Source organism: Alosa alosa, chromosome 11 (assembly GCF_017589495.1).
Source record: "Alosa alosa isolate M-15738 ecotype Scorff River chromosome 11, AALO_Geno_1.1, whole genome shotgun sequence".
In the NCBI taxonomy this organism is placed as follows: domain Eukaryota; kingdom Metazoa; phylum Chordata; class Actinopteri; order Clupeiformes; family Clupeidae; genus Alosa; species Alosa alosa.
Window position 1 is genome coordinate 35,265,017 of NC_063199.1, and position 24,820 is coordinate 35,289,836.

General features: G+C 43.0%; 1 long non-coding RNA gene across 1 annotated transcript in view; it reads left to right on the forward strand.

Annotated features, from left to right (window-relative positions):
• Positions 1 to 10: 10 nt before the first annotated feature.
• The window catches only part of LOC125302880, an 88,632-nt gene continuing 63,822 nt past the window's right edge, over positions 11 to 24,820 (forward strand). Inside the window, exons 1-2 of the long non-coding RNA XR_007194980.1 lie at positions 11 to 43; positions 3,383 to 3,461. This is a non-coding gene — a long non-coding RNA (uncharacterized LOC125302880). The remainder of the gene's footprint in view (positions 44 to 3,382; positions 3,462 to 24,820) is intronic.

Consider the following 24,820-nt stretch of genomic DNA (forward strand, 5'->3'; position numbering starts at 1 on the left):
TCAAAATGAGATGTGATGTACAGCAAAGTAAATAGATGCTAAGGTGGGTTTGATATGGATTGGAATATATCAGAGCAAAATTATTTTATATCCTTCAGCAGAATGGCTTATAGTTTAATTTCTTATTTATGTTGATGATTAAGACTGCATGTAACAAGTCATGCACTTTTTTCAACTGTTTTGTATCTTTAGATATTTCAATTCAGGAAGTTTGCTGACATGTTTTAATGGGTTAGGGTTATGTATGAATGAATATTTGATTCTGTTCTTTCTTGGACATTAATTCCATTCATGGTGTCTTAATGTTCTACCTGTTCTCTCTCACGCAAAGACAATGTTATTGGCACATCACAGTGTGCACAATTAAGGTGTTGTTTTCTATTCTTTCCTTTTAAATATGCACCGTGACCTCCCTCTTCCTCTTTCTCTGTATCACACACACACACACACACACACACACACACACACACACACACACACACACACACACACACACACACACAGGAAAGGGAGAGAAAGAGAGAGTCAAACACAGGGCACCATGTAACTGCCAGTGTTGTGCAGTGCTGGAGGAGGCAGCACTATGGATCTCTATTGCCATGTGTGTTTGGGCCTTTTGTCTGACAGCATTGGTTCCCTCTCTGACTATAGCCATGCTACACAGAAGGAATGTGTAAGTCGGCCGTCTTTTTTCCCCTCGAGCTTGTAGTGGTTCACTCAGAACGTACTATGTAGCCAGCGCTGGAAACAGAGCAGGAAGCCTTGGAATATAATAGAGGATTTCTTTTCCAACAATCTGTCACATATATCCACACCATGGATGTGATAGTAGAACATACGAGTGTCTATGTTGACATGGGAATTTGTATATGAAACTTTGTTTTTGGCAAGCAAGTCCACAATGGACATGTAAAATAAATCTAACATGACAACAGCAAAAACAAATGAAGCACCAGCATTTTTGTTTTGACCATGAGTAAACTTGGTGGCATTATGTTTACAGGTTTCACATTCTGTTCAGGCATTTCATAAAGCTCTTTTGCTCATCGTTGAGAAACTCAGTCACTGACATTTTCCTTTGGGGATAAATAAATAGATAAATCTATCCTCTGATTATACATTATAGAACTCAAATAGAGTGTAGAAACAAATACAAGTCAGTACAGATTGCATAACAAATATGTTTATGAATCATAGACGAAATGTTATTGTAACATTTCATCTTTGCAAGAAGTATGTGTGTGTTTAGCATGGTCCAACTATGATTTTTATTCTTAATGAAGAGTGCATATTAATTTTCATACTACATCTTTCCAGTTAGAAGACAAGCCTAGCCAGAAATAAAGCAGTGATTGTTTCATTTGTAGGTTAGGATGACAATGAAATGTGACTAGCATATGTATGTGTATATGTGAGGGCTCGTATCATGATATTTTCAAAAATGTATATTAGGCCCAGGCAGATGTTATGTGGAAGATGTATTCTTTGAGGACATGTATAAACTTATTATATAATATTATTGAAATATTGAGGTTGTACATAATAAAAACTGTTCTAAATGGGCTTACGCTCTTTTGGAATTCATTAGACTGCTACTGGGTATATTTATGATTAAAGTCTTTTTAGTCTGTTGGCTCTCAAAAGTGTGCATTCACTGTGGCCATGAGAATCAATAGTCTTGATAGGATTGCCATTTGTCCCTGAGAGGTGCATGATGGAGGCTCGATGGAGTGGAATGTTTGTTGTCATTAAAACACAGTTGATGTGTTGGATGATTGATCTCCTACAAGCTGTTTCCACTGAATGTGTGGAGCTTGGGGCCATGCGAGAGTGAATGTAGCAGATATGTAAGCGTTACAGGGCCAGCTTTATCTGATGCTCTCAGATCACTCTGGGTTTAATGAGTGATCTTGGGCACTGGCCAAGCAAGGGCATACTCACAGATATGCCAAAGAATGAATTAATAACGCAAAAGCTTTTATGTGCATATGGATATACATGCACCTTCATTATTGCAAAGACTAGGCTTCATTACAGGAAAATATTTTGGCATATATTCAGCGTTTGTACAAAAGTGCCAAACACTAGGCAGTTTTATATCAAATTATTTTACTAGTCATGTGCAATATCCTGCATAAACACAATCCAGATAAACATCTTTTGGATTTTGTATCTTAGCTATCCCTTAGCTTAGCTTAGCTATCCCTTAGCTTGATGGTAAACTGAACTGAAGGTGGGGGGTCTCTGTGACATGGTAGATGTGATGACAACAATATTTGACAGACAAAAACAAATAAACAAAACAGCTGCAGCCAACATGTCAAACACTATTAGTCCCTCCATTAACCAACAACAAGAACAACACCTACAACCTAACAAATCATAATGTCATGATTGAAAAATACTCCATGTTGCAGTCAGTGAAGGCTTTTTATCAAACATAACATATTGCAAACCTAGGTATGCTGGTGTGGGCACATGTACATCTACCAAGAAGAACTAAATCTTGTTGTCTTGTGTCAGAGGGAGTCGGGCCTGCTGACCGGGACGCGTGGCTCTGGAGAGGTTCCAGTTGTACGTGACAAACCGCACGGCCCTGACCTCATTAGTGCCACACCTGCTCCAGCTGCTCTTTGTCCTGGGTGGGACTCTATCAACAGTGACATTACGCTTGGTCTACGGGGTCATGCTACCGGGTTGATCCTCCGAGAGATAACGTTGTCACATTCAACAGTAAACATGTCAGAGAGGCAGCATCTTCATATGAGGCAAAATATTTATAGAAACCAATTAAACACATAGCCTAAACATGCTACATATGTATAGCCTATTCAGAGAAGAAATAATTAATCTAATTTAAGCCAAACGAATAAAGAAAGACATCATGTAAAAAGGGGGCTTTAGGGGCTTGATTCCTGGAGCAAGGGGCAGGCCAATAATAGGTCAAACCACTAGATGGCAGAGTTGTAAAGCTAAAAGAACACTCAGCAAAGACACCTGCAATATTTTACAGCAAAGTTTCCTATTTGAAATGGCAGGTTGGCATTTGATACAAGCAATGTTTTTCCTTAAACGCGCAGACTAATCCATCTCTGTTCACGGCGTGGGTCTGGCAGGCCTTTTGGTGGTTAAGTGTATCCTGATTAGCCCTAATCACAAACTGTACAGCGGCGCTAACCAAGCCAAATGAGCCTAGCCGCCATGCTAATTACGAACACAAAACAGCCTGTCAACTTGTAGTCTACAGTAAAAGTCAGCTACTTATCCCATGTTGGTAACTTTACACCGGTGAATTCAAGTGTCAGTGTTAATCAGTGATGGAATCTCTCACTGTTGTGGGAATTAGTTTTCACTACAAAATCGATATTTCCTCTTCCTCTAGGCCTTCCCTACCCACACCGTTAACTGCCAACCATGTTCCTGTGAACGTTTGTGCTGAAGTTGGCCCGACGACGAAAGAGGTGAGTATGCTTTGAGTGCAAGCGAAGTTAGGATCATTTCACAAGTCCAAAAATGCCCTTAGCACAGGCATAGACAGCTAGACGCATTCTTTCAGAATGATAATAATAATAAATAAAGAATGATAATAATAATAAATAATAATAAATAAAGAAATGAAACCAAAACAAGCACTGGATCAGAATGCCTCCTCTACTTCAAGTGGCAAGTCAGCTAGCAGCAATGGTAAGGCCATAGCCCATAGGTCACAATCCAGCATTTGCATTATAAATTCAGTTTTTGCTTGTTAGAAAAAAAAGTCTTCTGAATGTGTATTTATTAAATTATGAGGGGAGGAAATCCTTCCTGTGTCTAATGGAAAATTGTGAGGAAAGCGTGACAAAGTTTCTGATTGGATTTCACTATGGCATTTATTTGAATCATGGACCTGAGGGCTATGGTTAGGTAGCCTAACCATCCACTGCATCATGGGTACCGCATCTTCAGAGGTTTTCCATGGTCCACTGTTGGGATTTCTGTTCCACCCTGGGCCCACTGAGCAGTTTGCCCCTTAGACGAACAACATGAGATGATTACTGAGACCCTTCATCGTTGTGAACGCCCCATGACCCTCTTGTCCACAAGGTAAGGAACAACCAATCAAGCCCTGAGGCCCTCAGCTTCACTCTCTTCCAATGCTGTCCAGTGTCAGTGGTCTGGTGACCACAAGTGCACCTCTTATACATCTCTGTCCATCAACGTTTCCACTCCTCACCCCTCCAAGCTGGGTGTTGCTCCACTGGCCCAGGGGAGCTGTCCTCCGACTCCACTCCAGACCCACCTCCCCCCACACCATGTGTTTCCAATTATGGACAAAGGCGAGGCGGCCCCGTGCAACATGTGGTTTCGTTTAGAGCAGGTGAAACAATGTAGGAAAATAGATCCGTCATCCGCCGCATTCCGGAGGTCAGTGAGAGCAGCTCTAAATCATAGCAAGGCTAATCCTGAATGGGGGGTTGGTTGGGTGAATGGGGGGAGGGGGGGGTAACAGGAGTACCGCGTTGGCCCCGACTCCAAAACTTCAAAGCTCTGCAGGGACCCGATAGCCCTCACAGGGGCTTCGGTATCAGTAACATTCAGTATCTGTTGTTTTTGTTTTTGCGATGCTCCTCCTGCTGAAGACCCTGTTATGGTTATCACAGGGGAGCCGAGGACCCTATAGACAATCCCCACCATGACACCCTATGTCCAGCTACCCAGGGGACCCTATGGACAATCCCCACCACGACAGCCTATGTCCAGCTACCCAGGGGACCCTATGGACAATCCCCACCACGACTCCCTATGTCCAGCTACCCAGGTGTTTCTGATGAAAACATCTTAAGAGGGTATCTATTTTTATTTAGAAGAAACAGAGGGCATTGTTTTGTACCACGTTACCCTCAACTTTGTGGGGCCCGGAGCAGTTATCGACTGCTTTTGATTACATGTAAGGACTGTTCTGTCCTGTCCTCTTTTCCCTTGTAAAGACCCATGGGTGGAAGGGAGCATGTTCCGATGATCACTTCAGTGTAGCCAGGAGCATTTGGAAAGAATGTAGGTTAATATGGTTTGGGGGACATGACATGGGCCCTTGCTGTGAGCAAAGACATGCCATAGACACAAAGCAGTAATTCATGGAGAGGGTTATGTCCTGTTGCCTCATGGGTGTTGATAGCTGTGCCAGTCTGCACAAATACTGCCCGTAAAGTTTTAATTTGAGGAACACAAAGAGGGACATAAAACTACCTTATTTTGAACAGACCACTGCAACCGTGTTTATCTTCGTTCTTGTACAACAAACCTGGCCAAATCAGGCATGGCCGGTCTCTAGTCACAGATTATTGTGTGGCTAACAGTGTTTGAGCGGCTAAACTTTTCCGTATGCTAGGGATTTATAATGAGAAACACAAAGGTAGTCCAGAGTCATTCGGAAAGTGCCCTGCCAAGACCAACCGAGTCTTGCTGTTAAAAATGTGGCGGCTTAGTTTCATTCGGTCTTCCAAGGCATGCACCCCCCCAGCCCCCACCTCCCCACACATTCCACAGGCTGCTCCAGGACTTTATATTTATGTAAAACCAGAAATTAAAGTTAACATTAATTTGTTCTGCAGTCTATTTTCTCTTTAGGCTAATGAACCGGAGGAATGTTCTCCTTTTCCCAAAAGAAATGGCATTCCTCTTTTTCATTGGTTCCCCTCAGTCTGTGTTTTATTTTTTTGACCCTTCCCATCTTGCTTCCTTAACAAAAAAAGTCCCAGCACAAAGAAATGAGCTGGCTGCTTGATGCTCTAGCCCAAATGTGTCTTTACAAGATCATGAATTGTAGGGCACTTTGATTGCTGATTGGAGTTAATATCAGGAAACAGATGATTACGGGCCATTAGGCGTGTGCTGATTATGCCAGTGTGGAGAACTTGCCATTATACAGCCATATCCTCTCCCCTCCTTGATACAGGCACACTTTGATGAAAGTTCTGAAAAACATCCAGTCTGTCTGCAAAACTAAGTATGGAGAGACTCCTCCTCTCATAAACACAGACAGACCACTTACAGTGGATCGCAGTGGTTTGCACTCATAGTAATTGTGTGATGAAAAGCAGCCTATTATGAGATGAAAGCTATTAGTAATTGCTACATTTCGTTGCTTCCAACTTCATTCACTTCCCACTAGCCCATCACCTCATGGTAGTACTAGCCCATCACCTCATGCTAGTACTAGCCCATCACCTCATGCTACTAGCTACTAGCCCATCACCTCATGGTGCTACTAGCCCATCACCTTGGTAGTACTAGCCCATTACCTCATGCTAGTACTAGCCCATTACCTCATGCTACTAGCCCATCACCTCATGCTACTAGCCCATCACCTCATGGTAGTACTAGCCCATCACCTCATGCTACTAGCCCATCACCTCATGCTAGTACTAGCCCATCACCTCATGCTAGTACTAGCCCATCACCTCAGTAGTACTAGCCCATCACCTCATGGTGCTACTAGCCCATCACCTCGGTAGTACTAGCCCATCACCTCATGCTACTAGCCCATCACCTCATGCTACTAGCCCATCACCTCAGTGCCTTCAGCAGCAGTGGCGTCATGCCCATTGAAATAAAGGGGGCACGTGGATTTTTCCTCTCTGATCATTTTTTTGATCATAACTTTGTTCCTATTATGCTCCATAATAAGCCAGAGTCTATAACAACTCAAATGCATTCTTCTGGATGTGTAATAAACCGTACCAGCTGAAGACCGGTCAACATTAGCCCTTTTCCTAAAATTGGTGTCTGTGAATGTTCCCGTAACAACTCACACGCGCATTGAGCTTGCAATGTTTTGCTTGTGTTGAACGGTTACAGTTAACGCTACAGTTTGAACAGTTGAACTGTTACAGTTAAAACAGATGCTACAGTCAATGGTGTTGAAGTGGTAAGTAGTCTAGCTAAGCAATAAAAAGTAGTGGAATTATTTGTGGTTGACCAGGAAATTTTGACTTGGCGATCAAATAGTTAGAACTATGGATTTGATGTTGGCCGCGAATTCAGGGCATTACGTTAACGTTAGCCTACATGGTGTCAGTGTAACGTAGCCTAGGCTTACACCTATTACAAATATTTGGCACAGTCTCCTGTTTCAATTGTTTCCAGTATCATAGAAACGAGGGTGTTAAATTTGCAGTGACTACAAAATCCAACCTAATAACATTAGGTCTGTAACGTCGGCGCATAAGACATTGTTAGCGTTCTCCCACGCAGGGCATGCTGGGATACGGGAGCGAACAATTGGGGTTTATGTCGGTATTTCTCCTAAGTTATAAGTCTAAAGTTAGCGTCTTTATTGTAGCATGTTTCCCTTTTAGTTCTCCCTCGTGTGTGATCCTTTTTGTGTGGGGGGCTGCGTCCTCCCTATGTGTAGTGTGTGTGTGTACTTGACCTGCTCCGTATGCATTGTGTTCTGTGTCTGTGTCCCTGCCCTCGATCTAGAATAAAGCTTGCATTGAAACCTTCAAATGTTACAGGTCTACCAAGGCATTGCGTTGGATGTTTCTCAATCTCCACTTGGTCTCTTAACGTTGGTGGCAGCTAATCCATGTAGTGAAAAGGGATACCCTTTTAAAAGGAGCACAAAGTTGTTTTATATAAATAGGATCACTATGACTGTGATGTAGAGGGCAAGAAAGTATAATAGTCTCTCTCATGTGTTCATAACTTAGGTTATCAGGTCTCTTGCTCATGATTTGCAGGTAGCAACTTACAAATGAGGTAGGATAGCCTATTGCTTGCCATAATGGTAATGAAAAATATATTACTAGTAAAATATTCAAATATTTAGTGTTAATCTTACTCAGCACTGAAACCTGTCAAACTTTGTTTAAAGTCCTTCATCACATGAATTAAGATTAAACTAATTTAATTTCTGAGCGCCACAAAGTCAGACCTCAGCAACTTTTTTAATGTAAGATTGTTCTTAGGTCACATATCAATCAAATCATAACAACTGCAATGGTACTGTTTTTAAAATCATGTGTAGTACGCCTAAGTGTAATGTTTGTGTCTAAACATGCTTTAATAAGCTTACACTTTAATGAGCTTAATTTGAGCTTACAGTTCTTTCACCAACCTATGTGTTTTACATTAACTTACAAAATAGATACTTTAGCCAGATAGATGAGGGTTGCTGTTTGCTCTGTTAAGGTATTTCTGTCCCTCCCTGATTGTGCCCCCTCTGAATTTGGCTTGCATGACGCCCCTGTTCAGCAGTCAGTGTAGGTACTGTAGGATGAACCTTTGGGAGCGTTGGCTCCATGCATGCATGCAGGACATTATTTGGCAAGAACTAGTTCAACTGAATACTTACATGCCAAATTTTACACGATCCAGACTTTGGACACAGGAATTCAGGCTGTTACAATGTATCAAAGCATACTCAATACAGTTGTCTACGTTGTGGACCTCAAACTGTTCTCATGTGTGGTTTACTTATACTCTGTGTAATGTTTAGTGAAGTAGTCTTTAAGTTTAAGCTGTTCTTGGATGTCTTTCTTGTTTTCCCAGAAGTAAACTTGTTTGGTAGAGTGTGCCAGTCCTCTGACAAAATAAAGAGGAAACATAACTGATATGTTTAGTAGGCTGTAAGTCATGGCACTGTATTATGTTGTGTGACTTTGTCCTAGTTTCCCATCTTTGATGTGTGTTCAGTACTGATTGTAAAGGAAATTACTAGTTACAAAAAGTGGTTTTGTGTTGTATATGGCAGGAAAATAAATTCTTATAGTATTATTAATAATTTGATAATTTACCTGTTGGTGGAGCAAAAAACTGTGTATCTCATATATAGTGGATTTGTAGCTCTTAATTTCTCTGTTCCTTCTTGTGCACTTGGAGCATGACCAGGCCTACCATCTTTGTGATCTGTGAAATGTCAACATAATGAGCTCAATTAATGTCTTCCTGATGTTTCACATCCCCATGTTCAGTATGTTGAGTTTGAAAGGATGCTTGAGGTTCAATGCAATTCCTGTCTGTATCATACCAACTCTGGCAAACGTAGGCCAAGAAAATTATTATTTTAGGGATGAATTTTTTTATTTATCCCTTCAATAAACCAGGGGGAAAGAAGTGGTTCATTCTCATTGACGATTACAACTGCACTGACAGTAAAAAAGTTAAAGTCGGGGTAAGAAGATCATATCCTGTTCCCTGTTTCCCTCAAATTAAATGACAAACAAGCACAAACAAACAAGTTTTAAAAGCAGCGGAGAAGTTGCATAAAAGTCCAGACCCACCCGGTCAATGGAATGTGCTATTGGTGAGCGCCGCGAGGAGGGCAGACGGAGCGGCTGAGGTGGTGAGCGCCCGCCTCTAATTATTCTATTTTAAGCGTCGTAATGATTACTCTCGCTGTCTGACAAACGATACACTGTCAAGGGCTGTCATGGCCTCCGCCGAGAAGCTGGCAGACTTTAGCCGTGGTTGCCATTGCCACTGAGCATGCTTATAGAGCACCCTTTCGGCCGTGCACCAACGTACTTGTCTGCCATGCCAGGATGCCAGCCCATGCCCTGCTGATGGCCAGGATGCCAGCCGGGTCACCTCACCCCAGTGGCCAGACCTCCAGCAGTCAAACCCAATTGCCCAGACTCGCTCCCTGGGGACACTTCACAGATGCCTCTGACAGAAGCTGGCTTGCCGGCTTCTGCAATTGCGGGGTGTGGGAGATGTGTGTGTCTGGGGAGATGTGTGTGTGTGTCTGGGGCAGTCGCTCCAGTCAGGCTCGGGGTCTGGGGCGCAGGCCGGGCATGGCTGTGGTCGCGGAGAGAGAGTTCTATAAATAGCCCTGCGGTGTGGCTTCTATCTCAAAATGACGACCCACAGAGACTGGCAACCATATCCCTCTGTGCTCCGCCACGCATGTCTGACATGGCTGTGGAAGGAAGAACCCAGTCACCCCATGGTATGAGTTGACATTGGCCTGGGATAAACGGTAGCTTGCACGACTTACTGTTATTTACTGCGTTAGTTTTTTTGTGAAACAGCTGTCATTGACAGGGTCCCGTGCCAGCTGCCCCAGCACCCCTTGCATGATGAGCTACAGCTGTGGGATGTGACATATCACGCACATCAACACACAACCATTTTGTTGTCACCACATTTGCGCTACATCAAGCACATGCAAGAATTGGAGTTGTTGGAAAGTCCTTTGGAAGAGGCCAATTTTTTTTCTTGACTGGGGGTCTGGGTCTGAGATTTTCTGATAATGAGTCATATTGTTCAAATCTGAGAAAACAGCTGGGGGAACAACATTAACTGCAATCAGACATTATTTGTCCCTCATGTGCACACACTAACATACAGGCCAGAGGCTAATGATGGCACACTTGGCACCTTGCATTCCGGCAGGCTCAGCGTCTGGGGTTACTGAAAGGTGCTGGTTTGTTTGGCCTTAGAGGTGTTGGCCTGTGCCGTAACAGAGCACTGCCCTCCACATGACCCCTGACCTGACAGGCCTACTTGGTCAGAGTTTGACTGGTGTGCTGACAGGTCAGGAGTTATGTAAGTTTGCTAGCTGCCTTTTTTTCCACTTTAATCATGGGTCACTGCACATCTTGGTTAATGTGTGTGAAATCCACTGTGTACATACTCTGCCAACGGGTAAAATATTGTGAAAGTAGCCATTTTCTTCAGTCATGTTTTCCTCTCCTGTTCGAGACACAACTGCTGCGTTGAGAGGAATTGTGCTTTTCTCTAATTTGTTCTGTATTACATATCTTGATAGCTTGCGTTTTCCCCTATTTAATAGCATAAAACGTTCATGTTCATGGGTCTCAAGTCTGTGCCCCAAGCCTCCTGTACATTAGCCTCCTGTACATTAGCCTTAGTCTGTACATTAGCCTCCTGTACACTAGTCTTCTGTACATTAGTGTCCTGTACATTAGCCTCAGTCTGTACATTAGCCTCAGTCTGTACAAGGATACAAGGATACAAGTTTATTGTCACATGCATATAGTTACTGGAAGTAAGAAATGCAGTGAAATTATGTCTGGTGTCAGCCTATTTGTGCATTAATGGGGGGGTATTTTAAGGTAGATTAAGTGGCAAGGGCTGCATAAAAAAAAAAAAGTGCAGTGATTTGGACTGTGATAGAATATGAAGAGTGGTCTTTGCCTTTGTGTAATGGAATTGGTGAGTTTTGAAGTCTTCAATTATTTGTTTCCCTTAAACTAAGCATTTACATAAAGCACATGATATGCCAATTGAAACATATTCCCCTCAGATAGCTAGGTGGCTACCAGGTTCATAATTCACTTTTAATTGCAAACAGAAAATATCTAGTTAGTGTAATGGATGCCAGCTAGCTTAGCTGTGCTTGTGGGACATTGGTAAACCTCACTCCCCGACGCCTCAAGAGTGCTGCTGGCATGCTAGCCAGTAGCCTGGGCTATTGGCTCAATTGTTAGCGCGCTTGCCCCTGATCCGAGGTGCTGCTGTTCGCGGGTTCGAGTCCGGGCGTGTGCAGGGCTGAATCGCGCAGGTTCAACACAACGCAGGTTACATTAGCATCATGTCATTACATGCTTCTATTTCCAAAGGAATGAAGGTTGTTTATACCAACTTAATAGTATGCTTATCATTGTTAATATTGTGCTATAAATGTGGCACAAACAATGTTAGAGTTTGTGGACTATCCATAGGCTATATTTGAATGGAGCTAGCAAAATATGAAGAATACAGTGTAGACAATGCTCTTAAAGTGACAGTAGGCCTACATCATTTATAAATGAGTTGAATGAACAATGTCAAATTGATAGTATTTCTTAAGAAATGTATATTTTAAAACAAAATTACTTTGTCATTATTATTTTTTTAAAATATTTTTAATATTGTTTTCTGGGGGGCAGGAGGGACGGGGGGTCACTGAAAGTGTCCCTCATTTGGGGTTGAGGAAGTTGGCAAACTACTGAAAGTGTCCCTAAGTGTCTCTACTTAGTGTCCCTAAGTGTTGGCAAACAGCCCCTCTTGGCCACCTACTACTATTACTAATTGTGCATAGGAAATGGATAATGCCCTGATTGTAGCTAATGCTAACTGCGCATAGGGAATGGATTATGCCCTTATTGTAGCTAACACTTAGCCTGGGTGTTCCCATGCTGCCTTGCGCGCGATTTGATTCACGCTGCTAAGGCAGCCTGGAGACCATGGAGCAAATTTTCGCCTGAGATAGGGGACCAATCACAGAACAAGGGGGAAAGCAAGACAATGATGAGCTATGCACAGACGCATTTGATAGACATCCGTGGCACCCAATAAACGGATCTGGGCATTTTTTTCAAATACGAGAAAATTAACGTTTGGTTCCCAGACCACGTCTCATTGAGAAGTGGTGGCGCTAGCCAGGCTAGCTAACACTAACTGCACATAGGGAATGGATAATGCCCTGATTGTAGCTAACACTAACTGCGCATAGGGAATGGATAATACCCTGATTGTAGCTAACGATGGCGCACAGTGAGTCAAAAGCCTGGATTGTAGGGCTACTTCATCTACACTGACTAATCATGTCATATCCGACATTAATTGGAAAGTCTGAAACTACCAACTACCACTAGCTTCCCCATCACTGCACTGCCAGTTCTGAGTCTGATTACGTTATGGAAACCTGAGGCGAGACGTTTCTTTCATATGCGAAAAAGAGTTGCTAAACAAAACAAAAACACAAAAAAACACAAAAAGCTCTCTGAAGAACACATCAATCAAATATGATATCCAAATGAGATAGATAGATAGATAGATACTTTATTGATCCCCAGGGGAAATCCAAATGCAACAGGGAAGAACAGTTAAAAGCTCTGAAGGTCATTTGATGTGTTCTTCTGAAAACTTTTTTGGTTTGAGTGGTTTGAGTAGCGAAGTCTTACATGTGGTAGGAGTATGGTACATGAGGAGAGGGTTGTAGCTAAGCACAGTCTGTTTGTGTTCGTGTGTACATGTATTTTCCTTGACCAGAACAGCATAACCCTGTCATCATTCCTGCTGCTTGGATATCTCCATGGTGACATGGCCTGTGGCTGTTCACCTGGGCAGCCTCCACGCCTCTCCGTCTGCCGTTCTGAGCCTCCTGTTTTATGTGCGTGTCAGCGGTGTCATCTTGAAAAGGCGGTTTATTTTAAGATTTTATAATGTTTTTCACACATGCTATTCAACGGGTAAGAATGCTTTGTAATGGCCTGGAACACCCTTATGTAATCACACACATTGAGAACATGTAGAGGAGCAAGTGAGGAGGGGGTTAGGTGTGCTTGCCTGGACCTGTGTCTGTGCCTTGTCCTCTCCGACGCGATCCGATAACCATCATCATCCTTAATCCCGACCTGTTTGTGACTGGAGTGTGAAGGAGAACACGCATGTGTGAACATCCATCTTATTATAGCAGATTACACAACCCCCAGGCTTCTTCACTCCCCCAACTTCACAACATGCATATGTGGTGCGGGCACAAAGTCATTCCGCAGGCCTTCCTCCGCAGGAGAGAGACAAGGCCAGCATGTCGTAATGCGTTTAGCGGGCCAAAAGGAAAGGTAAACACCGGAGCACTGGGAGAATCAACAGATTCCCTGGAGTCCATGCTTAGGACTATTATGTAATAACTCCATGTTTTTTCTTACCTTAAAGAACTGTATGGCGAGAGAAGACGTCAGTCCACTTAGTGATCCTGCTTGATATTGCGCATATAACATTGGCCTCATCTAATCCATTATCTCAGGAGGCTGTTGCCAAATCCATGCTTGTTATGAGAATTTAGTTTATTTTCTTGAGAAGTTCTTTGCATTACGTGTAGTGAAAACATTGTTTCTTTAGTAATTGTAAGGTAATACATTATTCACCTTTTAAGTGAAGGTGGGACAGGCCCGCCACACATCCCCCAACTTTATTTTTAATAAAGCAATATATATATATATATATATATATATATATATATATATATATACTGTACATAGTATAAACAATGTGTTTCATTTAGACTTGGATTAATATAGTGTCCTACCGTAACCATTCACCCAGTTTTAGTGTGAGCCTGGATACATATGGGAGTTGAGAGAGATTATAGCACCATGTGTAGTGTAACACATAACACATCAAACATGACAAGGTGACAAACAGACACCAGAGGGAAGTGGGACAGGACAGGACTGGACAAGACAGTTGACAAACACAAAGTATTAATATGTAAAGCGTTTGGGAACATGTTATGCATGAGTCTGGATAGTGTGTGCCTATGTGTGTGTGTAAAGCGTTTGGGAACATGTTATGCATGAGTCTGGATAGTGTGTGCCTATGTGTGTGTGTAAAGGGTTTGGGAACATGTTATGCATGAGTCTGGATAGTGTGTGCCTATGTGTGTGTGTAAGGGGTTTGGGAACATGTTATGCATGAGTCTGGATAGTGTGTGCCTATATGTGTGTGTAAAGGGTTTGGGAACATGTTATGCATGCGTCTGGATAGTGTGTGTAAAGGGTTTGGGAACATGTTATGCATGAGTCTGGAGAGTGTGTGCCTATGTGTGTGTGTGTAAAGGGTTTGGGAACATGTTATGCATGAGTCTGGATAGTGTGTGCCTATGTGTGTGTGTGTAAAGGGTTTGGGAACATGTTATGCATGCGTCTGGAGAGTGTGTGCCTATGTGTGTGTGTAAAGGGTTTGGGAACATGTTATGCATGAGTCTGGAGAGTGTGTGCCTATGTGTGTGTGTAAAGGGTTTGGGAACATGTTATGCATGAGTCTGGATAGTTTGTGTAAAGGGTTTGGGAACATGTTATGCATGCGTCTGGATAGTGTGTGTAAAGGGTTTGGGAACATGTTATGCATGAGTCTGGAGAGTGTGAGCCTACAGTGGGCAGTGCTTCGACTTGGCCAGCTTCACTCGCGGTCCGCGCGTGGGATCACGCGGTATCACGCGACTTTAATTTGTATTTTCCCAGTGTGACGCTGCAACAACCCAAACAACCGGTAGATGGCTCAAGTGAGCAGGGTGTCTCGTAAAAAGAAATGGAGCCTGGAAAACCCTACACAGACTTCACTACAGACTTTAGCAGACTGGTTTAGAAATAATTTAATAGCCAGAAATATGCCTGCCCTGCCCTAATAAAGAAATATTTGGTTAACTGCGAGTGAATCCCGTTTGCAGCCGCAGAAGAAACGCAGGACAAATTAAACATTCTGGTTTTCTCCGAAAAGCAACGATGATAGACAGACATCATTTGGACAAAATATAGAGCATATTAACCTCCGTTGCTCAGCCAAATGCCTTCCTGTTACGCCCTGTTATCATGGAGTTACAGGCGATTTTTTGATGGTCACAAGTTTACTTCATTAGCGGTTTATTTTTTTGATTATTAAAGAGTGTTTTTCATTTAAAGGTTTGACTTCGGCTTATTCAGTAGAGCATTTAGTGCTCTTCCCAATCCCAGACGTTCACATTGCATGTTTGTAATGGATGCAACCGCGAGATACGCTTGTCATAGGCCGATACCATGGGTGCTCCGTCTCTCGGGCACCCACTGAAAACATCGAGCACCCACGCTTGCCAGCTTACAGTCCCGGCTAAATTTACATTAATTTAAAATCAAACATCGCAGTTTATGTTAAATTCAGCATCTCATAATGTGATTGGATATGTTGCTGTCAATTCCCTACTCCATATACTAACCACCAATGAGTGTGTCTCTCGTATGAAAATTCCTGACACTTCCCACCTGAAGAATTAACGCAAGGCTTTCTCGGGTCTTCAGCCCCGAATGTTTAAAATGTATATAGCCCTGAATATCATTTTTTAAAAGTAATCTGACAAAGTTTATCGCTTTTGTGACACAGCTAAACACTGGTACCTCATAGAACGCCTATAACATAGCCTAGGTGGTCGCAACTCACAAAAAGTAAGCAGATAGAAAGAACTCACGCAAATCTAGCCTACAACACGCAGACAGCTTTATCGCTTGGGGAGAGAGCGTCTTGCAAGACACAGGTGCTTTATGATTGTTGCCTTCTGATGGTATCTTGCTAATTCACTGAACTGCATTAGGTGACACAAATGGTATTGCCTTTATCTTATAACTCCTTGTCTGAGCGACTACCAGGCATATGGTTTTTAAAAGTCAGATGTTCCCTGACAAAGACATTCGAAAAATTAAGAATGTTTATTGACTTGAAAAAATACACTAATTTTGCAAACTCCCTTCATTCAACCCTTGAAGACATCGCGGTCTGGTACGCTATGTAGATAGTTTCTCGTACCATTTAATTTCTCAGAATTTAGGTCTACTAGGCCTACAATAACGTCATCACCAAATACATCTTTTATTTTTAGTTGATCAACCAGAGTAGCATAGGCCTACTGTGCACAGTGCACTGATGACTGTAGCAGCCCAACGTTACCAGTTGTTGTAGATGAGAGGCAACCCCTTGTTTCAGATAGCCTGGACAACATGTTACCTGGGTGTTGCCTACATTATTAATTAATGGTAGCCTACAATAGTTAATTGATTCGCGAACATATTAGTTGGCTCAAAGAGTAGGAATCAGGATGGAGAGAGTCACGCCGCGTTTGCTTTTATGGGATCGAATCCAGTTTAATGCTAGTTTTCAAAACATATATTTTTTACATGTCTTTTGTCCAAGTGGCTGTAAAAAAATCTTGAAAAGCGACTTCAACCCGCCTAAAACAACTTGTTTGTGAATGTCTGACAACTGCTGCAGCGCATGCACGCGCAAGGAAACCAGTAGGTGGAGAAACCAGAAGGCACACAACACCGGAACGATTTTAAGGCTATTTCGCATAGGCTACTTAATGGTGCTATTTCACACGCATTATAGCGACCCCCACTCCCCGGGGTTAGTGGAAGGTGTTAATAGACGATTGGCGTAGCCTACAGTGGACTAGGGCTGTCAAAATTGCTCAAAAATGACGTCAATATCCCCTAAAAATAAACACATGTATTCAATATATTGGAATATCTAGGCTATATTATTTGCGCATTATGTCAGTGATGCGCATCATGTCATCTGTTTTTAACTTTTTGTATGGTTATTGCTTGACAAGAGGGATCCCAAGCAGCTTTCAGCCATAAGGCATTTCCTAATTCACCTGACACTGATATTCAAAATGTTGAAACTATTTCAGCATAGCCTATAAGCAGTTTAATTAAATGTAATGTTAGTTGTAAACAAACGGGCTACTTGGTGAGGCTTGGCCTCACAGATGCGCTTGTGCCTTAAATGGTAATACAAATGTTCACGATAGGCCTATTAACTGACCGCCCGATTCATGTTGGCTGGGGGGCCGGAGGGGGCATCAGACATTTGTTCCCAAGGGTCTATGAATTGTTAACCCGGCCCTGCCCCCAACGAACGCAACTTTCCACCTCTGAGATAGCTGAAAAGAAGTCTAGAGGACTCCTAACTCACTAGACCTACTTACTGTAGGCTGCGAAACCACAAGCCTGCATTCGAGGCAGGCCTTCTGTTGAAGAATTTTATATAAATCCTGCGCTAACAGTAATCCTCCTACCCCTACCACAGCTGTGGATAGTGTGGCATGCTCACGCTTTATGTCTCCTTCTTGCAAACTAGGCCTATAGCCCAACCATTTACGCCTCTTCAAAAATAACAACTTGCCAGATATGCCTTCATAAATTTGGGCTTCATTCAGCATTTTGTTCTTCCACTCATTAAACATTGTTTGCTGGTAACCAGCCACAAATAGCCTACAGATTCTTGCGTGCGTTCTCTCCAAAATGTGCCCGTTCTATAGGCTATCCAAGTGCATAATTCTGCGCGCATAAAGCAGATGTATTTGTGTATTGTACAGAAAAAATAAAAATAACCTGTCAAGCAGTCAATTGACTACATTGCAGTCAATAAGTAGTGCAAATTATGAAACCAAAACGTGGGTCATAGTTGTCTAAGCCTCTGCTGTGAGGCCAAACCCATGAACAAAGACGATTGATATCTACAATAGTTTTTTTTTTTTTTGGGCGAAAACAAGCTCACAGCCGAACAAGTCATACTGAAGGGAGAGGCAACTGGCATGTGATCTCCCCACGGGCCAATGGATGTACAAGTTTTCTCCTGTGCCTACGATATTTAATCCAGTGTTTTGTCAAGTTGCAAAATGCTATTCGTTTTAACGATTTTTTATGATAGTACCCTATACAAAAAGTACTTCATACTATCTTAATTGCTTTATACTCAATACTTGACCAATGGCTATTGCATCTGTCTATTGAAAGTGAGAATGTGGCATGTGATGTACTGTGTAGGCTTCATAAAATAAAATAAACAGATTGCTAATGGCCTACAAGCTGATCTGGGGGCGCTTTCCGCACAACCACGGAGGTTAGCTTTTTACTAACAGGATGCATCGTTCAACTAACCAACATGTAAGTTACGACTGTTTCCCAAAACTGTCGTACTTACATAGTACTGTAAGTTTGGACCATGATAGTTTCCAAACTTCAGTAGTCTGGACTAAGGTGGTTAATGACGTTTAGTAGCACATGAACGGGCACCTGCACATACTTCTGTGGCGCATTGCGTTAAGGCCGGCAGATGACAGCCGCCGTTGCACAGCAGTTCCCAGTCCCCTGTCCAAGAGTTTGAATCTGGGTAAGACGTTGACAACAATATTGACATCGTTGTTTACTTAAGTTTCTTTTGTGCAGATCATATTATCAAAATCAGAATCAGCCTTCTTGGCTTGGTTTGCGTAAACTAACAAGGACCCCCCCCATGAAAATCAAAGGCTACATATTCTCAACTGACTCGTCAAAAAGTGCGCACCACCTTATTATTATCTGCAAGTGTGTGACTTTTACTTACGTGCACATGGCTGCAAATTTACTTTTAATTTATGTATTTTCTGCCTTGGGCATTTTAAAATGTGGATGTATGGTGGTTAGAAGTGTAAATATCAATTAGAAACCTAAATATATTTATAATTATTAATTTGCAAACAAATAACTGGCGTCAGTGACGTCTTTGACATGAAGATCCCTGGAACTATGCTTCTAGCATTCTACCACAGGTCGAGAGGTGTAGTTGTAACTACACAACTTTACGATAGTGGTTGCGAACGTTCGTTGCTACTATGGTTTTGGGAAACACTAACGTAGTGGAACGATGCATTGGACTATGTAAGTTCCAAATATGAATGTAATTCTGCGGCATAAAGCAGATGTATTTGTTTATTGTACAGAAAAATAAAAATGACATGTCAAGCAGTCAATTGACTACATTGCAGTCAAGAAGTAGGGCAAATTAATTTACGAAACCAAAACGTGGGTCATAGTTGTCTAAGCCTCTATTGCGTAGCCTGTTAAAAACGTCGCCAGATAGTATTAAATCGGCAACAACATTGTTTTCTGCAGAAGCCTACCCAAGGCTACAGATTAATTCTGAACAGTTATTTCTCTACTGGCTCAATTATCACAGCACTGTTTTGATTTGCGTAGTTGCGTTAACCCCAACACTGACAATAATGTAGACAGCAAATTTCGATTTCGATTTTCGTTACCACCGTGTAGTCAAGCCTTAAGCCATACCCAAGTAGCCTAAATTGAGGTAATGTTTAATTATGCATGATTTATTTTGTTATTGAATTCGTAGGCTGGGATTACTCTTGGCAACAATTATGTTTAATGGTAGATCCTGCTTTTTCAGAAGGGACCGCAGGCAGAGCGATGTACAGTGGTAGAGCGACGCACAGTGGCTGAAAGTGGTACTAAAGCTTCACGCCGCGTAATGCGCGAATCAAAGTCAAAGTCAAAGTCAGCTTTATTGTCAATTTCTTCACATGTTCCAGACATACAAAGAGATCGAAATTACGTTTCTCACTATCCCACGGTGAAGACAAGACATATTTGACCAATTTTAAGTCCGCAGACAAACATAACATTCAAGTAAACAAAAAAGTAAGTAAATAAGTAAATAAGAGGGCACATATAATAATGAAAAAATAAGAGCAGCAAAATTTTGTCCAAATTGTGCATAGACAGTCAATAAAATACTAGTGCAAATACTGTAAAATACTATAAAATACTGTTTGACCTAAGTAATAAAGAAGAAAGTGGCATAGTGGTGCAAGTTATGTAAGAGCAGCAGAAGTGTTGTGTTTTCAGGACAACAACACCAAGTTGTAAAGTGTACAAGTGTGCAGGTGGAGTAGTGCAGGCGGCCATTGTGGGTCCAATGTCCAGGATGTTATGTAGCTGAGGGTGGAGGGGGGAGAGGAGGGAGAGAGTTCAGCATCCTTACAGCTTGGTGTATGAAGCTGTTGGTGAGTCTGGTAGTGCGGGAGCGCAGGCTTCTGTACCTCTTCCCAGAGGGCAGTAGATCAAACAGATTGTGAGCGGGGTGACTTGCATCACTCACAATTTTGGTCGCCTTGCGGGTGAGGTGGGTGGTGTAAATGTCCTTCAGGGAGGGGAGTGAAGCACCAATGATCCTTCCAGCTGTGTTCACTATGCGCTGCAGGGCTTTCCTGTTGTATTCAGTGCAGCTTCCGCCCCACACAGCGATACAGCTGGAGAGGATGCTCTCAATGGTGCCTCGGTAGAATGTGGTCATGATGGCTGGTGGAGCACTTGCTTTCGCCTGAGTTTTAAGCAGGAAGTACAGGCGGCTGAGCTCTCTTAAGCCAGTGATGCAGTGTTGGTGGTCCAGGAGGGTCTTCACTGATGTGCACCCCCAGGAATTTGGTGCTGCTCGCTCTCTCCACCACAGCACCGTCGATGGTCAGTGGCAGGTGTTGGGTGTGACCTCCGAAGTCAACAACAATCTCTTTGGTCTTGCTGGCGTTCAGCAGGAGGTTGTTGTCCCTGCACCACGTGGTCAGATGGTCGACCTCCAACCTGTATTGAGTCTCGTAAACTCTTGGTGAGGAGACCCACCAGAGTTGTGTGTAGTCAGCAAATTTCACTATGTGATTGTTGCTGTAGGTTGCAGTGCAGTCATCGTCAGCAGGGTGAAGAGCAGCGGACTGAGCACGCAGCCTTGGGGGGCCCCTGTGCTCAGTGTGATGCTGCTTGAGGTATTGTTGCCAACACGTACTACTTGGGGCCTCTGACAGAGGAAGTCCAGTAGCCAGTTGCAGAGGTAGGTACTGGAGTCCCAGTTTGTCAAGTTTGCAGATGAGTTGTTGTGGTATTATGGTGTTGAATGCAGAACTGAAGTCTATAAACAGCAATCTCACATATGAGTCTCTTTTTTTCCAGGTGGGTGAGGGCTGGGTGGAGGCAGAGCAGATTGCATCCTCTGTAGACCGCTTGGCTCGGTATGCAAACTGGAAGGGGTCCAGGGTGGGGGAGAATGGCTTTGATATGTGACATGACAAGCCGCTCAAAGCACTTCATGATGATGGGTGTCAGTGCCACAGGGCGGTAGTCATTGAAGCAGGATGGAGCAGTTTTCTTCGGCACAGGTATGATGGTGGCAGCTTTGAAAACATGATGGGACGATGGCTTGCTTCAGGGAAGTGTTAAAGATGTCTGTGAAGACATCCTTAAGCTCCCCGCGCCCAGTCCTTCAGCGCACGTCCTGGGATGTTGTCTGGACCTGTTGCCTTACGGGTGTTGATAGCAGCAAGTGTCCTCTTCACGCTGTCGGCAGAGAGGCACAGGCTGCTCATGTAAGAGGGGGATGGGTCTTCTGTGGGCAGGTGCTGTTTTGTGCTTCCAAAGCGAGCAAAGAAGCGGTTCAGGTTGTTGAGCAGAGGGATGTTGCTCTCACAGCTCTGTAGGCGGGCTTGTAGTCCCGTGAGGGCCTGAATGCCCTGCCATAGGCTTTGAGTTCCTGCTGTCTTTGAAGTGGGTGGTTATCTTGTGAGTGTATTCCTTTTTTGCTTCCTTGATGCCCGCGGGACAGGTTGGCTCGCTGTTTTCATGCCAGCTTCATCCCCAGCTCTGTAGGCTTTGTCTCTGGCCCTCAGCAGCCTGAGGACATCCCCTGTCAGCCATGGCTTCCAGTTAGCCCGAGTGATGATGTCTTTTGTGTGGGTCACATCATCGATGCACTTGGTGATGTAAGAGGTTACAGTGTCTGTATACTCTCTATGTCTGTCCGGTTGTTGTAAGTGGCTGCCTGCTTAAACATTTCCCAGTCTGTTGTGTCAAAGCAGTCTTGAAGAGCATCGAGGCTCCCTCAGGCCACACTTTACCTGCTTTACGAACCCGGTTTGTTCGCTTTACCCTTTGTCTGTATGCGGGCATTAGCATAACAGTGATATGGTCTGAAAGTCCAATGTGGGGGAGGGGGGTGGCTTTGTATGCTCCTTTGTGTGTAGTGTAGACCAGGTCCAGGATGTTATCTCCTCTTGTTGGAAAATCAACATGCTGGTGTAGCTTTGGAAGTACAGTTTTTAGATCAGCATGGTTAAAATCTCCAGTGAAGATGGTGAAACCGTCTGGGTGTGCCGTCTGTTGTTCACTGACAGCCTGGTACAGTTCACTAAGAGCCGCGTTCTTATCGCTGTTGTTGTTGGTAGGCGGATGTATACTGCGACTAGCAGAATCGCAGTAATTTTCCTTGGCGGGTAAAAGGTCGGCACTTTTATGATCATAAACTCTGCCAGTGGTGAGCAGTGTTTGCATACTACTACAGTGTCCCGCACCATTCGTCCACGGATGTAACACAGATTCCTCCTCCTCGTGATTTACCTCCCTTTACAATGGCCCTGTCTGCTCGATAGCATGCTAGCTGCTCCAGTTGTACAGCAGAGTCCGGAATGTTGTCATTTAACCAAGTCTCAGTGAAGACGAGCACACAGCAGTTACTTACTGTCGGTTCGTTGATCTCAGCAGTCGTTATGTGATCCATTTTGTTGTCCAGTGATCGTACATTTGCCAGGAGAATGGATGGTATGGCTGGGCGAGTTGGGTCAGAATGAAGTGGTCATTTGAAAGCGATGCCCACTGTATATGTGTGTGTAAAGGGTTTGGGAACATGTTATGCAGGAGTCTGGAGAGTGTGTGCCTATGTGTTTTTAGTTTAGTTTATTAGTTTTCTTTGACAGGGACCATGCATAGAATAGCTTCTATACCTGTCAGGGCGCACAGACTCAGGAAACAAGGTTAGGCTCAATCAAGTCGTTTTCATTTAAAAACAGCAACCAAGGCAGGAAAATTTAAACAAGGTCTTGAAGTGAAGTTAACGCTCAGAAGAACTTGACTTGACAAACAAGGCAGTCCTACATAAAGGCTCCAATCTTGCAAGAGGATATCGGCCAACAGAAAAAGTCCAATAGAAAATGTCCAACAAATTCTACAACCTGGGAAATTCCAGCTGGGCTGGGCTTGGAACAGGGAGCTGGGCTCCTGGGCTTGGAAACGAGGGAGCTGTCCGAGTAAGTGTCTCAGTTGAAGAGGCCAGACAGAGAGAGCAGAGTGACAGGGGGTTTATATGGGCAGTAGGAGATTGGCTACAGGTGCTGGGGAGTGACAAACGGGAGATTGGATGATTGGGTAATCAGTAGACAGGGGAATTAGATTGGGAGATCGTTGGAGCAGAGTGACGAGGAGGAGAGACTGGTGGAGAACCTGGTGGTGTCGTGACAATACCAGGGTTAGCTAAATAGCTAATTTGCACCTGTAGTCCCTGGGCAGGATGTTCAAGCACAGTAAAAACATAAACAAACACAGACATGAAAAGACAACAAGATAAACATTACAAATAGAAGAAAAACTAAGTGAAAAACAAAGATCAATGATCACAAGCTTGATTGTCCTTCAGCCATGTCTTCAAAGTCTTTTTAAAACGTTTAAAACTTAAAGAGTCTCTGATATGGAGTGGGATTGAGTTCCATTTTCTAATTGCTTGATATGAAAAATGCTGATTGGCCAAAAGTGGTCTTTTTTGAATGTAGTGTAACAGTCTCCTCTCATTGCAGCCCTAGATACCCTAACATTGTCTCTACAGAATGACACACATTGCTTAAGTGGTGGTGGTGCAAGATCATGGGTCAATTTGTACATCAGGCACATGTCAGAGAACCAAATAAAACTGTCAAATGTTAACAGGCTATGTTTTTTTTATAATAGTACAGTGGTGATAATTTCTTGTTTTTTTATCAAGCACTTTCACAGCCTGTTTATATAGAGAGTACAAGGGTTTCAGAGTGGTCACACCTGCCTGGGACCAGCTTGTAGCACAATAAGACAAATGGCAGAAAATCATTGAGTGCATAAACAGTTTAGCAGCATGTAAGGGTAATTGATGTCTAATATGTCTAAAAGTAATCAAACTCGCTCTAACATTTCTAGATATCTTCTTAATATGCTTTCTGAAATTTAAATCAATGATTATGCCCAGGTATTTAAAGTGGTCAACAATTTTGATCACCTCTCCTTTGACCAAGATGTCAGGTTGTTGCTGTGCATTTCCCTTTTTAGAGAAATACATAGCAACAGTTTTACTTACATTGAGAGTCAGACAGCTACTAGTTAGCCAATCTGACACTTTATTTAGGACTGCAGTAAGTTTTAAAGCAGCCTGTTCTCTATTTTTGGCATGTGTATAGATTACTGTATCGTCCGCATACATTTGGATATTGACATCTGGGCAAATCTACGGAGCCCCGGATATGTCATGTGGAAAAAAAATAATAAGTTGTGGCCACGAAATAGCAATTCGTTCCCACAAAATAATAAGTTGTGGCCACAAAATAGCAATTTGTTCCCACAAAGTACTAATTTGTGGCCACGAAATATTAATTCGTTCCCATGAAATAGGTAATTTGTGGCCACGAAATAGGTAATTTGTGGCCATGAAATATTAATTCGTTCCCACGAAATAGGTA